General features: G+C 37.5%; 1 long non-coding RNA gene across 1 annotated transcript in view; it reads right to left on the reverse strand.

The window, feature by feature from the left end:
* Positions 1-706: 706 nt before the first annotated feature.
* LOC149920158 (uncharacterized) overlaps positions 707-12,640 on the reverse strand; it is a 30,875-nt gene continuing 18,941 nt past the window's right edge. The window contains exon 3 of the long non-coding RNA XR_016468058.1: positions 707-775. This is a non-coding gene — a long non-coding RNA (uncharacterized LOC149920158). The remainder of the gene's footprint in view (positions 776-12,640) is intronic.

Here is a 12,640-nt window from a genome sequence, read left to right on the forward strand (position 1 = left end):
CCAAATAAAGACAAGGAGATCACATATTATTTAGCATAAGGAACAAAACAGACTTGAGCTGGAGAGCACTCATTTATTGTCAAGTAAAACAGATTTGGAAAGTGAGAAACAAACATGCACACACACTCCAAAATCATCTACCCACCTCACATTTATTTATTTATTTGTTAGTTAGTTAGTTTATAGTTTATTTATATATAAGCTCAGCTTTACTCCTTCATTCTCCACCTGCTCTCCATGACACCTAAGCATCAAAGGAGAGACAGGGGTTGGGGCTTTGCGGCGAGTGCCTCTCAGTTCCTCTCTGCTTCTCCTCTCTCCTCATGTTTTTACCCTACTGCAGTGTAAGTGTTCTCCACAGGCTGCAGTCCTTCAGGACAAACTGGCTCCAGCATGGGCTCTCTTCAGGACGCAGTTCTTCTGGAGTGGTCCCTCTCCTCTTTTGTTAGATTGCAGCAGCTATTATTTCTAGTTACTCTTTGAAATAATTTATAAATTCTGTTAAAAAATGATGAAACTCATAATAAAACTGCTTTTACATTCTGTTACGTGCAGTATGGTGATATTACTTTTCTAGAAAGCAGAGAAATTAGATCTTCTGAGATAGTTGATTTTTGAATACACATAGGGCAATCACAAAGTGTTACTTGGAGATTTGGAAACACCAGCCATGTTCTCAGTATGTAGGTGCCAGAATGATTACAGACCCTGATGCTGCTTGAGAGCAAGGAGGTATTTTTCCCAAATGTCTTGACTTATTGTTATCCAGGGCCCCCTGGAGTAGAGGAAGAGAAGGAGAAACAATTTTTAATCCATGAGTTCCATTTATTCCTCAGTAGTAAGACAACAGAACACAACAGAACTAGAAGTAATGGTTTTAAGTTGTGTCAAGAGATGTTCAGGTTGGATATTAGGAAAAATTTCTTCTCAGAAGGTGTGGTAATGCACTGAAAGACTGCCCAGGGAGGTGGGGGAGGCACTGTCTCTGGAGGTGTACAAGAATTCTGTATATCTGGCACTGAGGGATGAGATTAGAGTGCATGGAGGGGATAGGCTGGTGGTCTGACTAGATGATGTTAGTGTTCTTTTCCAACCTTAATGATTCTGTGATTCTCTGATAACAATTTGGGCACAGACAGATGTAAGAGTAAGTTCATTAATGGTGAGATTCAGTAGCTTATTAAATAAATAAATAAATAGAAAGATAAATAAATCTCAGTTTATAATAATTACATTATTACGTCTGTGTCTGGGTTTACCAATCCAGATTTCCTTCATACTCAGGGAAAAGGGAAAATGTGGAAGGGGGGAAGAGAAATGAAAGAGAAAGGGAGAAAGACTGGAATTACTGTTGGAAATGTCCTGATCGCACTGTCTCTGTAATTATCCTGTTAAGAATTTTCACAATTTCTCAGATTTATCAAATCAGTTTTAAGCAGTAGTTGTCACATTTATTTTCTTCAGTCTAGGCTAGCATAGGATGAGCAAGAGACTGTGTTTTATACCACACAACAAGCCTCAGTTTTCAGAGGAAAACCTCACTTTCGCACATACTGTGGAAAGGTGGACAAGAATGTGAATGCAACAAGGTCCAGTGAGCTTTGGGTGAAGTATAAAGGTGTTTAGACAAGCTTATCTTCATAGAGTGGTGCTCAGGTGTCTGAGCAAACCAAGCTAATAAGGAAATTTTGTAACTATTGTAGGCACTTCATGTGTGGATAAGAAGAATCACTCAGATTTAACATTGTCAAGCATAGAAGGTTATGAGATTAAAATGAATTAATCTTGACTCTCATTCTTGCTTCTCTTTTTCTGTTTTTATGTTGTTCCAGTTTTTTGTGTTGGCTAAAATGTTGAATATGTTTAAAGGTAGTAGATGGACAATAAACAACTCGTAATACATCTCTATTACCTCTACTTTAAAAAGCAAATTAAAATTTATGTAGTAAAGAAACAATGTCAGAAATAGCTAAACTCATGTTTTCAGGTAAGGCTTGCACATTTACTTTTTGAGAAAAGCTCCTCAATGACGACATAGCAATTAGGTTAGTATTTGATCAATGATAACACAGTGTGAGCATTATTGCTCTGCAGAAGATGCCTCCTTCTCTGTATAATGGTTTCTGCAGAACTTTTGCATCATTCTACTTCTATATGACTTCTTTCTCTATGATTACATCAGTTTAATTTACACAAATGACTTGGTATGAACATCCATCCCTTCCTCCACCTCCCACTCACAGAAAACAACACAGAATCCCACATTTCAAAGACTTTCTGTGAATGTCAGGGTATCCTCAGTCTTGCAATGTCACCTATCCTATAATGCTGTATCTTTACTAACTGGTAACAATTCAGGGTTTTCAGGTTGTATTTTACTTAAATGTAAGAATTTAATGTCCAAAAATAATATTTAAATCTACCTTGCAATATAGATCCTTGTATATATCAAAGAGGTAAAGTCAGAGCATAGTATTCTTTTTATTATTATTATTATTATTATTATTAATTATTTATTTATTTATTTATTTATTTTAACAGATATTCTTAAATGTTTCTGTTCATAAAAAAGGTTCACTTGGAATTTGAAGTAATATGCCAAACAATTTATAATTTCTCTTGAATCTGTTCTGTATAAATGCTGAACCCAGTTTTGAACTTTTGGTGTCTCTCTGAAGAAAAGTGAATTGTAAAGCATCACTGCTTTGCAACCGAATTTTGGTTGAAAGCAGCTAAGATGTAAGGGAACATATACTTCAAAACAGAGTAATACTGGCCAAGAACTAGATGCCAGGCTTGTCTAGGAAAATACCATGAATTCAGTACAGTCTAGATTTGCTGTCTATCAAAATAACCACATTGGAATGTCATGTAATCACTGTATAGTTCTATGGCAAAGAAACCTCCCTTCCCAAACTCCCTTTGCTACCCTAAGTGTAATTTAAGATTTCTGGAAATTTAATTGGATTTTAACATTAGATGTAAGATTTAACTGCTTACTGTGTCCATGTTGATTATCAGAATTATCAGAATCCAGGCCACTAGAGACCTAAGAGGTATACACTACAAGTTTATAAAATCAGTATGAACTGGGTTGGATCAATCCCAGCCACAGATACAGGTAGGATGGAGAATGGCTTCAGAGCATTCCTGAGGAGAAGGATTTGGGAGTGTCAGTTGATGAAAGACTCAACATGAGCCAGCAGTGTTCGCTTGCAGCCCAGAAGGCCAACCATATCCTGAATTGCATCAAGAGAAGTGTGATAAGCAGGTCAAGGGAGGTGATTCTGCCCCAATACTCTGCTCTCATGAGACCCCACCTGGAGTACTGCATCCAGTTGTGGGACCCCCAGCACAAGAAGGACACTGAGCTGTTGGAGCAGGTCCAGAGGAGGGCCACAAAGATGATCAGAGGGCTGGAGTACCTTACGTATGAGAACAGGCTGAGAGATCTAGGGCTGCTCAGCCGGGAGAAGGGGTGATCTTATAGCAGCCTTTCAGTACCTGAAGGGAGCCTACAAGAAAGCTGAGGAGGGACTTTTTACAAGAGCATGTAGCAACAGGACAAGGGGAAATGATTTTAAACTGGAAGAGGGTAGATTTAGACTAGATATTAGGAAGAAGTTCTTTTCTGTGAGAGTGATGAGGCCCTGGAACATGTCCAGCAAGGCTGTGAATGCTCCCTCTTGGAAGCACTCAGAGCCAGGCTGGATGGAGCGTTAAGCAACTGGGTCTAGAAGGAGGAGTCCCTGCCTATAAGAGGGGGTTGAATCTAGGTGATCTTAAATGTATCTATCAAACCAAACCATTCTATATGAGTCTACAATTCTATGGAAAGATATTAAATCAGGGTATACCACTGATTTTGGAGCATTTGTACTCATTTTTCCTCATTACATCCCACATTTCACTAATCATCCAGACTGCAATTCCATCCATACAACAAATTTTCTACTATTACAAGGGCTTACTTTGCTATGTCTGTCACTGGATCATTAACACTAAACTAGGCCAAGCAGAAGTATATATTTCAGCAGAATGACTAGGCAGTGCAAGCACCATAGTTGCTGTGAAGTCAGGATGTATCAAGGGAGTACATATTTGTACATGACTATACATGTATATGTATTGTGAATATATACATGCCACTTTTGAATAAAACTACGTGTTTTAAAAAAATATTTTAAAACTAGTATCAGGACACTCAATTAGAATAATAATGATTTTATACTATCAATAAAGTGAAAGAGGCAAATAAATGCCTATGAGGCTGAAATCAAACCCACAACAATGGGAAAGTGCAAAATTTCTGAAAGTACTGAATGAACTTTCAAATTGTTTTACTGCCAGCAGTAAAGCTCAGTGTATTCAAACTTGTCTTTGAGGTAGTTTCATAGCTCATTATACTTCAGGCTAATTTATGGAATGTAAAATGCAAACTAAGTTTCATACCTTTTTGTTCTCTTATTCTTAACAAGGATCACAATTATTATTGTGGGCAGACTAAATAGATTTCGTATGTGCAGGCTTATTAAATGTTTCTTCAAAAAAGAGGATTAATCTCAAGTATGGCTTTGTTATTTGCTTAATGTTATTCAAAACTGATTCCCTGGGGCATTTTAATGAGAACAAAATGGGCAGGGAGCCACAGACAAAAGCTGATGCACAAATATTTTAAAATTAGATGCAATTACTGTTAGACAGTTTTACTTGGCTTAGTCTTTTCATATCATTCAAAAGAAGAAAAGTCAGAAAGCAGTGTTTATCAGTATTTTTTTTTCCCCCTCTGGAAAATCTTCCTGAGATGACCTTAAAAACTTACAGTCTAAGTAACTGACAACAATTTTTAAATCTTGAAAATAGCATTCTTGCAAAGGACCAAAAATAAATAATTTTAACATTTCTGATTCGTATTTATCTTCCTTCCATTTTGTTTTTATTTTTACCACGTAGATTAGATCCAAGTGAACTCTATTCCCATAAGCCAAGAGCAGTTTCTAGCAACTGCACAGTTGTCCCTAAGTGTTACCAGGGTTAAATGATTCTAGCTAGGAGTTCACAAGTGATTTAACAATACAAAAATGGACAAAGAGATGGACTGAATGTTACTCAAACCACTAGGCTTAGAGGATAATTATCAGTAGCATCAAGTCTACTGGACACCAGTCACTAGTGAAGGGTCCAAGGCACCAGTACTGGATTCAGCATTATTTAGCATCTTCATTAGTGACTTCAGTTACAGGATTAACTGTAATCTTAGCAAGTTCACAGACAATACAAACTCAGAGTAGGGATTGATATAGCTGATGGGTTTGTTGCCATTCAGAGGAAAATCAGCAGGCTGCAGAAATGTGACAACAGCCATCTTATGAAGTTCAACAAAGAGAAATGCCAAGTCCTGCCCGGGGATAAGAATAAAATGAGAGTGTGTCCAAAAACCAAAGGTCTTGCTCTAATACTGAAAGCAAAATGTCTAGCTGGGACAAGCAGAGAGGAAAAAAAAAAAAAAAAAAAAAAAAAAGAGACATCTCTTGATTTGCAAACAGCTTTATCTTTCCCTCTGAAAGGAGAATAGAAACAGAATAACGTGAGAACCTATGGTGTATATAGTATGTAGTTCTTCTTCTCTTCTGAGAATCAGGTACCTGGAACTATCCACGATCTACCAAACTGGAGCATTAACTCTTTAACTCCCAGTGCACTACATGATGTTGTGATATGGAATATTGATAACCAAAAATCATAAAACCATGACATTTAGGAGATGAACTTGATTTGAAGCAGTTTTCATTTACTGAAAAGTGAAAACCCTGAGGTCCTGCATCCACCATGATACCTATGACCTATCAGTGGATCTTCATGGAAAAGAGTTCCAACAGCCTACTGGGTTTTGTTAGGTAGACTGTTGCTAGTAAGCTGAGGAAGGTGATCCTTTTTCTTTATTCAGCACTGGTGTCTTAAGTGCTGAATGCATTTCTGGAATACACAGTAACGTAGAGACACAGCCATACTGGGGATGAGGTTAGTGCTGGGTGTGACAATGTGCTTCCCTCTTACGCTTCTCTTTCCATCCTGACCATTTCACCATCAATCTTTCTTGTGTTGGACATAACCACAAAAATGGTTACTTTCCAGCCCAGGCTAGCTGATGGAGAAACCAGCATCTTGCTCTGCAGCAATACTAGCTGTGAGAAATGGGGGGGGGGGGGGGGGGGGGGGGAAGATTTATCTGAATGCTCTTTTCTCTCTGATTTTATTTATTTATTTATTTATTTATTTATTTGCAATATATAGAAGATAAAATGCAGTAACTGAATGTGATATAACTTAAGAAAGGTTATATGTATTCAAATAGCACACAAGCTACCTTCATAACTATTTTATCATTATTTTCAACAATAGTTTGAAAAGAATAATCTGGCTTGAAGACTGTGAAGGAAATAATGGAAATATGTTAGCCAGTTTATTATCTACGGACACTGGAAAAAGTGATTTTAAGAATTATATTATAACTCTAAAAGAAAATGAATATCATATTGAAATATGTGGGGTTGGACTGGAAAAACATGTTTGTTTGTATTGTGTAACATTGAGTTGTTAACATTGCACTGTTGCTGGAAGTATTTGCTATTTGTTGACAAGTCTATGCTATTAGAATAGATTACCTTGATTCTAATATTCATTAACTTCAATAGTCTTTGCATCAGAGCTTTTGATGACAACAATTTTGTCATTCTAAAAAGCCACACTTCCCACAATTGGATAAGAATCTTTGTTTGCTACTTAATACCACAATTTAATTTCCTCAAAAGGAAAATGCCAACAGAAAGGTAAAAACACATTACAATAATCTTTAGTAAATGACAAATAGGGTATGGATGGGAAAAGTTTTCTGTTGCTAATACACACTGTTAAAAAAAGAATAACTAGATAGATAATCACCTGCAGGAATACAGATCACATATTATTTGCACTTGATCTCTTAAAAGAGAGGAGACAGATCAAAGAACTGCAAAGTGCCAAACAATCAAAGTGAATTCTCTGTCCTTCAGAAATATAGTCTCTTCAAATCTTTATAAATGCATGTGAAATACATAAGTTCAGGAAACAAATGTTTATGAGCTCTAGAGCTTGACAAGTTCAATCAGCAAAGCCCTAAAACACAAAACATGATGAATGTCTGGAATAAAGAACTTGATATGTATATCCTTAATTAAAAACTAGACCTATATTTGATGAGTACTATGTTTTTTGAAAACATGTTCATTTTCCGTCATTTTTGAATACTGAAAGGAAACCCACGTTTGTCTGTTAAAAAAAAAAAAAGAAAAAGTCATAAGAAGCCTGGCATAAGAATACCTGGCAGTGTTCAAGAGGAGTCTGGATGAGGAGCTACAATATATGGTTTAGTAGCTTGTGGTATCAATGGTAGTGAGAGAACGGTTGGACTAGATGATCTTGTAGGTCCTTTCCAATCTTGTAATTGGGCTTTTGCCTTCCTAGCTTCCATCCTGAGTACCTTAGCAACTGCCTTGTAATCTCCCCAAATAGCCTGTCCCTTCTGGATGAAACCCCTCCCAGAAATCAAACCAAAAATAACCCTGGTAACTGGTTGATCAGACAAGAAAGGGGGAAGAAGAAAAAAAAAAGTTACTACAAAGTAACTGTAAAGCATTTTACATTTGATTTTGTTTGTTTGTTTTACTTCAAATTACTATTTGCTTAAAAGAAATCTGAAGAAAATGTACAAGTGCCAAAACTTTTCAAGGTAACCAAATTACAACTAGAAGTTACCTAATTCCAGATTAAGTGAACAATTCTAAAATATTTAAAATATATTTGTCATTCTAAAATAGAAAAATAGCCAATAACCAATTTTGACTTTTAGCTTTTCATCATTTATATGTGATGTACACAACATACATGTATTGCATTTTGTGTGTATGGACATAAAACAGAATCTATGAATCTAGTAAGATGAAAATGTGGCAGTGTTGTGGTCCTCACAAAAGTAGCAGCATAACAATGAAGAAAGGCATTTATCGCTGAAGGTGTACTAAACTTAGCAGGACTACATTTGATTTTTTTAATTATTATTATTTTTTTATTTTTTTTTTTAATTTATAAGAATATTTTTTAGAATGCAAGTACAATAGCTCTCCTTTTCCACTCCTCCAATATATTTTTATTTTATTTTCTGTGATTCTACTGGTAACTGTAAATAAGTGCATTGCTTTTTAAATAGTATATCTAGTGAAGGATTCTGGTTACTCTTGAATGGAAATTAAATATGAACATACTATGTTGTAAAACTGTTGCTTAAATTTTAGTAAATTATATCCATCAGAAGAAACTTCATTTTAAAAGCCTTAAAGAAACTACACAAGATTAGAGAGTAAATCTGGTAAGTGACTTAGTGATATGCATAAGTGAAGATAAAATTCCCTAAGGATCTAATAAAGGCATCTTGTAGCATCTTTTCACAGTTATGCTGTGGGGGGAGGGGGGAAAAGATAACTTATGAATCATTTATATTATAAATGTGCTCTTCAGAAAAACTCTTCTACTTCCACTCCAAACATCAGTTAGGCCATATTGGGTTCTTGCATTCCTATACATGGCATTCAGGAATAAAACTTTCAATTCCATGCTACCAATGTCTATAAAAAATGTTTGAGGAGAGGAGAGGAAAAATGTAAAGGAAATGAAAAGAGAAGAAAAAGGAAAAAGGGGAAAGGGGGAGGAGAAAGGGAAAGGGGAAGAGACAGAAATCTTGACGTGTTTGAAGTGTCCTTTTTGGCTTCACCTTGACAATTTTGCACATACAAAATCTAATTCAGCTTCAACTCTACAATTAGATCTATATATTTTCTAGATAATTACAACTTTTTTGAAAAGTAGAAGCAGAAAAGTAGAGCAGAATATCATCTGAAACTTCTTCCACAGTTAGCCTTATTGACTCCAACTTCTATGATCCTCTGTAAATCATATCAGTCTTTGATTCTATCTCATTAATAAATCAAACTGTGTTAACTGGAGCCGGTAGTTATTGAAGTAAGATGCCTCATAAATCTCAAAACTCACTCCAAATACATGACTGTCACAGAGTTATCTAGATCAATCTGTGCCCTTGACAGGGGGCAGCAGGCCTGTAGGCCTCCTGGCCCGAAAATGGAAAGGGAAAAGGGTAAGAGTAGAGAGATGGGAGTTGGGCCCAAAAACAGAACAGCGGCAATGATCTAAGGAGGAAAACTTAATTTTATAAATACAATATCAGAACACAGGATAACACAATATAATACAATATAATTGAAATTGAGGCTAATAAATCAAATAAAATAAGAGAGAGTGTCCAAAACCAACAAGCCTACTTTGAACTGAAGGTGCACTGCTGGGGAGCACACCCAAACACTGCCAGGCAGCAAGTGAGAGAGAGACAGAGAGTGAGATCCTGTGCCTTCCTCCCATGGCTTATCTTCCTCTCTGAATGTGAAGTCCCCCGGGAAATGTAGTTCTTATTCTTTTGTGAGAATCAGGTATCCAAAAAGTTGTCAGTCCATGGAAGTATTAACTCTTTAATTGCCCATACTTTACATTATGATGTGGAATACCGATAGCAAAATTATAAAACCATGAAACGTCACTATTTTATCCCTTAATCACTTGAAATGAGCAGAGAGAGACAATTAAATAATCCCTTCGTGTATGCCTGGGCTAATTGATGTGTTTATATGTTAGTACTAGATAGAAACCTGTGTAAGGGGATCTGTTTCAAACATCACAATGTGGCATTGTCTTCATCCCAGCAGTACAAAAAGTTCATCTTTATCAACCCCTGATAAAGCTAAATTAAAATTTGCTGTTGTTTTCACTTATTTAGGTACTTAACTTACCTTCTTGCTTAGTGCTGCAGATTTAGGAGAGAAGTAAGCTTGTAAGCTTCAACTGCTTTCGTTGGGCTTTTTTGGGGGCTGGCTTTTTTTGTTGTTGTTCTTTTTCTCCCTTACGTGGGATTGTTTGTACAGAGTTTGATTTGCAAAACTGTGTGATTTCAGTTTCACAATTATTTTTACGCAGTAGACTAAGTTTATATTCTGCTACTGAGATGTAACTGAAAAACTGAGAAATGTATCACTATTTTATATTGAACTATGTGAGATGCAAACAATGTTATATGCAATGATATGCTAAGAGAGATGTTTTTACAGATGTTCATGTTGTTACTATCAGAGCTGATCTTGTTAGCCATTCAGCAGATTTTTATCCTTCCTTGAAAGACACACAGCTTTAGTCTCATTTTTTGAGGACGCATATCCAAGCAGAAGTACAAAACTAGCGAGCAACATTTCTCCTACACATTGTTGAATTATTTTTACTGTCCTCCCATTTTCAAGGCTGGTCCTTTCATTTTTGAAGCTTATCAGTATGGTCAAGAATGACTTCCCTTAGGTGAATTCATAGTGACTGCTCCTAATGGTTTTCTTCTCCTTTACGAGCCCAGAAACAGTTTCATCACACTTCCAGGGATGGAAGTAAGGCTTGCAGGCCTGTAGTTCTCCAGGTTCTCCTTCTTATCTTACTGAAGATAGGAATGACATTTAATTCCCTCCAGTCTTTGGACTCCTGCAGTGATCGAGCAAAGATTACAGAGAGCGAACTTGCAATTACATCTCTTTACTCCTTCAGCTCTTGTGGATGCATCTTTTCACAGTTCATGGTCTTATCTGTGTTTACTTTGCTCAAGTGTTCCCTGACCTAGTCACCTTCCACCAGAAGTACATCATCCCTGTTTCAGCCTTTCAGCATAGTCTCTAGCACCTGGGATTCCTGGGGGCCCGTCTTCCTGATGAAGATTGGGTCAAAGGAGGTACTCAGAATGTCAACCTTTTCATTATACTATAACCTGTTCTCTGACTTTCCTCTTTCAGCCTTATCCTCAGGCTCTAGCATTTTTTATTTTGATATATTCTGTTTCTGGTGCCTTCCCCTTCCTATCTTTCCTCTTCTCTTCACAGCACACATCCCTGGGGAACATGCTAAGATAGTGCGTAAAAGATGGGAGTTTGTGGGGCTTCACCCTGATGGACAACTAAACCTCACCACACTGCTCTTCACTCTACCTCCTCAAAGGTACTGGGGGAGAAAATGCAATGTGAAGGGCATCAAGAATTGGGATAAGGACAAGGAGATCACTCACCAAGTACCCTCACAGGCAAAACAGCCACAACATAGGGAGACTACTACTGATGTAATGTATGGCCTATTACTAACAGACTGGAGCAGTAGGAACTAAAGGAAAATAAAAAACACCTAGGAGAACAGGAGAGTCCCAGAATGATCCTCCATGGGTTTCAGAGGCTTTGTATCATGGGTCCACCCTTCAGGAACCATTCCACACAGGTCCCTCACAGATGGCATTTCCCCTAGCCCTCCTGCCACATTTCAGACTCTTCTCTGTGGTCTGCAGCTCTGTCCTAGGGCTACTCCTGCAGAGCATCTCCATGGGCTGTACCTCCTTTGGGCCACATGAACTACAGTACCATGGGCTCTTCCATGGCTGGCTGTGGAGATCTGGTCTGTGTTGTACCCATGAGCTGCAGGGGGTCAGCTTGGTCTTCTTCAGGCCTTTCCTGAGCTGCAGGGAGTTCTGCTCCATGTCTGGAGCACCTCCTGCCCTCCTTCTGCACTGACCTTGATGTCTGCAGAGCTGTTTGTCTCATGTTTTCTCACTCCTCTCATCTGCTGCTCTACAGCAGATCTTTCTTTCTTACATCTGGTCTCCCAGATTCACAACTAACACTGATCATCGCTCAGCTCTGGACAGCTGTCCCTTTTGGACCTTGCTGGAACTGTAAAAAGGAATCAAGCAAAATATTTTGAAGGCTGTGGATGTTGTTTACTTAGATTTTAGTAAATCTTTTGACATCCTCTCCCACAGTATTCTCCTGGAGAAACTGACTTCTCATGGCTTGATCAGGTCTACGTTTTCCTGGGAGAAGAACTGACTGGATGACTAAGATCAAAAGGTCATCGCAAATGGAATTCAGTATAGCTGGTTTTCATTCAGCAGTAGAAATTCCCAGGTTTCACTGCTGAAGCCAAATTTGTTTAAAATTTTCATCACTAAGCTTGATGAGGGGATTGAATGTCCCCTCTGCAAGTTTACAAGTAATACCAAGTTAGGCAGGACTGCTGATCTACTTGAAGGTGAGAAGGCTTTGCAGATGAATCTAGGTAGCCTCAGTGGACCAAGTCCAAACACATTACATTCAAAAAATTACATACTTGTTTTTGCATTTAGGTCATAACAACATTATGGTTGAAGTCAATTTTTCAAGGTCTCTTCCAACCTAGAAAATTCTATAACTCTGTTCTGCATTGGAATAAACTTGTCAGCTACACGTGTCACCATATATTATGCTGTTTGCTGATCTATAATGTTAAGTTACAATTCATTGCACTCAGAAGACTAAAGACAAGTCTTGGAGTTTTGGGTAGATGTACGTTACAAGCTGAAGAGCTTTTTACATTAATGCTTCCTATAGTTATTGTGGAATACATTGTCTTACACAGGGAAACAGCTCTTAAAGCAGAGGCCAAAATTCAGAAATCAGCCATTCTGAACAGGTGATGTGATAAC

The sequence above is a fragment of the Phasianus colchicus genome, chromosome 1 (genome assembly GCF_987193195.1).
Source record: "Phasianus colchicus chromosome 1, bPhaCol1.hap1.1, whole genome shotgun sequence".
NCBI lineage: Eukaryota > Metazoa > Chordata > Aves > Galliformes > Phasianidae > Phasianus > Phasianus colchicus.